Below are 4,656 nucleotides of genomic sequence, written 5' to 3' on the forward strand. Positions count from 1 at the left end.
GCTCCCACTTGTGCGAGTGTCTCTCCGCGCCGCCCGTGGCGTGACGGGAGGGCCCCGCCGCACCGAGCCCCGCCGCGCTGCCGGGAGATACGGGCTGGCCGCGGAAGGCACCGCCGGTGCAAAGACCCGACACGCCGGAGCCTTGCTTCTCCTGAAATTTGCTTTAAAATAGGGCGTGATTGAATTAGGAAGAATGGTGCGTTTTCCTCCCCTTTTACCTTGGCATAACTGGTATTAACTTGGGTAAAGTTAATGGATGGATGCAGTCCTGAGTAATGTGCTCTGGGCGATCCTGCTTTAGCAGGGGAGTTGGACTAGATGATCTCTAGAGGTCCCTTCCAACTCTGAAAATTCTGTGATTCTGTGTGATTCTGTAAAAAAAACCCCAAACCTTCCCATCAGATAATTGGAGGGAACTAACTTGATTTAAAAACAAAAAAAGAAGTTGCCCAGTCGAGACAACGCTACAGTTAAATGTACAGTCTCCCGTACACGACGTGCTCCATCCCGAGCAGCGTCCATGACCCACTGCACAGCATTACAGAGGTGCGGCTGTCCGCCCGCAAAACAAGCACGTGAAATTGTTTCGCAGCTGATCAGCAAAACACAAGGATTTTCCACTCTGGGTAAACAAGGCCTGCAGGTTTAGCACACTTCAAAATTAATTTTCCTTGTACATATAGAAAAGGTCTGCTTGCAGAGACATATAAACAACATAACGCGAGTTAGAAATACGGGTGTATTGGTAGATCCTTTCCAATGCAGCCCTGGACACAGAAATTACCCCTAAGCCAAGAAGAAAAGCATTTTAGCCATTTTATTTAGAAAAGTTAGGACAACTGTCTCAAGACCTTGCAGGAATTCTGTGCTGGCCCACACAGTCAATATTACTCTGCTTAACCAGGATCACCACTGTATCCTACTGCATGTCTGTGTCCACACTCAGACATTTCCTGAGGCACAGGTTACCTCTTTTAATCTCCCTGACACTTGCGATATTCACATTTTTAGACCAGAGCGGCAACTGCCTGATTCTCAAAATGCAGGGCTGAAAAGCGTTTTGTTGATTCTCTCAAACTAGAAATTCCTGTCATAACTCGCTAAGACCTCCTTTTGCCGATAGCTTTCCCTCCCCTACCCAGTGAACTGCTATTTCACATTCTTGCATATTTTCAACAAGACATGCCAGCAGCTGGATTGAAGAATGGGAAGAATACCTATCAGGCAGCAGAGTATCATCATTACTCACCAGTAACCAACCCTGCCCTGCGACTCCACCAGCCCTAACACTCCAACAGTCAGCAGACCATTAGTTTATACAGTTCTTATCTCGTGGCCCTTTGCTTTCAAACCCAAACTAAATTACCAAGTCATAACTCCACCCACCTGAATTTACTCCAAATGCTTCAGACGTTTTTCCGAGTGAATCAACACGTCTCTTTATCGGCAAGCAAGGAGATTTATCGCATTTATCATCACTTGTGAAAGTCAAGTGTCTTAGAATAGAATACCAAGAAGAATTCAGCTAATGAGAAGTATTTTTGAAGTGAGAAGGGGGAAGCCTTGTGAGATGCAGGATAGTATGCAAAGAATATTACACCTTGAATAGATTATGTATGCATCCTATTCAGGTACACTGCTCAGTTCTGTTCAACATTAGCAGCAAAATTCCCCATCGATATTGGTGGAATAAGATCAGTTCTGGAGTTTTTTATCTTTTCCGCGGAGGGTAGGAATTTCCCCAGAGCGCACACTAAGGATTACAGCGACAGACCACCGCGAGACACTTGTCGTGCAGACAGAAAAGCCAGTGTGACGGAGCGCAGGGGCCAGCAGCGGGTGACGCAGAAGCCCAGGAGAGCAGGAGAACAGCCTGCACGTCGGGTGGGAGGGCTGGCACGGGGCTCCCCATGCAGGCACCCCGCCAGGGGCAGCGGTGCGGGGCAGTCTCTCGCTGGCCCCCACTCGCCCCTGAGCTCAGCAGCTGCTGACCTGCAGAGCAGTAAAACACCAGCAGCAAGGCAAACGCTGATACCCCACCCCTCAGGGAGACTGTCCCCCAGCTTCTTCTGACTCTTTGCTGGAAGAGTTAATACAACTTATTTAAGAAAGGAGGATACAGTCTCACTGGACACCACTGAAAAATCATTAATTGCTGGCTTAGAGACTATAGCAGCATCAGAACATCCAACATATGGCCATCAAGTGACTTACTGTAATCTTAGTCAAGCCACCAAATTTATTAGGGTGTCGATTTCCCCATTTCTAAGACAGGAATAATAGTAACTCACCTAGCAGAAGATTTGCAACACTGACAGATGAAAACTGTTTGTATATCAAGACCAAAATATTTGCCGTACCGAAGGCCGATTAGGAGTACCAACAGTGCAGAGCTGCACTTTAGCCCTGTGGGCTAATATACAACAGTCTAATCTTTCCACTCAGATTCCAGAATACCAACTGCAGATGTTGCAGTATCTTACTTAAGGAGGATTTCCAGCCATCTCCCTATACTCCTTTATCTCTTATCCTCCTCTAGATTGGAATCCCTGATAACCTCCCACAAGCCATAGTTGCAAAGGGAGCACAGCAAGGGTTATGGGCTTTTTATCAACCCTCCAAAGCTCATCGCCCCCACCCCTCTATCTCTATCTCCATCTCTGCTAGGAACATCTTCCTGTGCTAGTATTTTGACCATGCCACATGACCTTGCTAAATATTTCTACTTTCTGCCCCCACCAGTCTCACCATTCACCAGACCTGCACTTCTTATCCTCATCTTTAAACCCCCGTTCCTAACCTGATCTCCAATTATAATGTCCTCATTGACTGGCATCCTTGTCAATGTTTATTCTCTCTACATCAGATTTCTTCTCTGAGGTCTGCTGCGAGTTTGCCAACTAAGCTTGCTCATTAGGATTTATAATTTGACATGCAGCTGTACCCAAAACCCTCCCGACTCTGCAAGGATCCTGATGTACAGGGTACCTTTCAAAGACCGAGGTGGACAGGGCTGCTGCCCCTTGTGATCAACGATCAGACCCTCATAGTGGGACACATCTCAGGCTCTGACACCGTACATTGCCCATCTCATTTTGTTCCCGTTCTTCCCCCGTGCATGATGGCATCCCCCATCAGTCTTGCCATTTCTAAACTTCTGTTTTCTCTGAGGCAACGGATTTAACCTTGTATGGAGCAGAAGCACGTTGCACCTTTCAGGCACTATTAAAAACTAAATTGTGAATACAGTATGTGTTTGCTCATTTCCTCTTTCACAGCTCTGGTTCCCAGTGTTATTCTCCAGTCCCTCATATGGAACCTGCAGTACCAACACTTCTTTATTTTTAACCACGGCAAACCAACCTGGTTTTGTTGTCTGCGCTGTGCCCACATTGGGGGCAGAGAAACAGCCGTATCTGAATTCCCATCTGAACAGCCAGTCTCTGCCTTGTACCGAGGTAATGCAGCGAACGGGCTGGCAATTAGTGCCTCGCTCCTGTGACAAAGAGCAGCTCCTGCCTCGCAGCTGCCCCAAGCGCAGCCGTACCCTGCCGTCCTGCCCCATGCCTCTGACAAGTGCATCCTCCCCTTTCTTCTCCCACCCCAAATGCTAGGTAAAGGTATAAGCTGCACAGGCAATGAAGGTCCAGCTTACTCTAGCTTGCTGATAGGACATCTATCTTTTGCTTATTCACTTGAGACCATGGAATCAGATTTACAAAGTATTTTCCCAAGCTTTCATTTAATTATTCTTCAAGTTCTCATTTGCCCCAGCTGGCAAAACCCAACAGAAGCAGAACTGAATCAGTGAGAAAAGGAGCACCGATACGAAGCTTTGTCAGAAATGCAAGCAAGCAAAAGTATCTACAGCATTTCTGTTTCACAGGCTAAATTATAATGAATTTCTTACAATAAATTCCAGAGTCTTTATGAAATAGTTCCTTTATAAAATAATGTATGCACATTTACAATGTTATTGTAGTAACACTTGCTTGCAGCTTCTAAGAAAATGAGTATACTTAGTGCTAAAATTACATACAGCTGACAAGCTACCAGCAAGTGTGTTTCTGTACATGAGTGCGGTGGGAGGAGAGCATCATGCGTGCTCATTTGTCCTACACACATTTATTAAAATAGGTCCATATGAGAGCTGCTTCCCCAGTCTAATTACACGACATACTAGCACCCCAAGCACAAACCTAGCTTATACTGGTAAAGGGAAGCTTCTGCCAGTGCAGCTTATTTTAGTGGCCCAGCCAGTGGGAAGCAAAATGTTGCTGGGATAAACATATCTTTACTGGAATCTTCTGCTATAATGGCTACATTGGTCTGAAATCACACCTACCCTAACACAGCTGGTACATTAATTGCGATACAAGCCAGTATTTCTCATACTGCTGCAGTGTTTTAAGAGACTGAAAATAGAAAGAACTGTTTTCTGGGGTTTGGTGTCTGGACTCTGCTATCTGTCATACAGGTATAACGCTACAAAATGTGGTCTGGAGTTATCTCAACATTAGTATTCACCATTTGGCAGCTGAAGTCAAACTTACAAGTAATCAGCAGAACCAGAAATCAACTGTATTTTTGTTCTTAAAAGTAAGGTGGAGGAGAAGCAGCAGCCAACACTGCAAAGAAGTAAAGATCACAAGTTTT

Source organism: Charadrius vociferus, unplaced genomic scaffold, assembly GCF_000708025.1.
Source record: "Charadrius vociferus isolate BGI_N301 unplaced genomic scaffold, ASM70802v2 scaffold875, whole genome shotgun sequence".
NCBI classification, from domain to species: Eukaryota; Metazoa; Chordata; class Aves; order Charadriiformes; family Charadriidae; genus Charadrius; species Charadrius vociferus.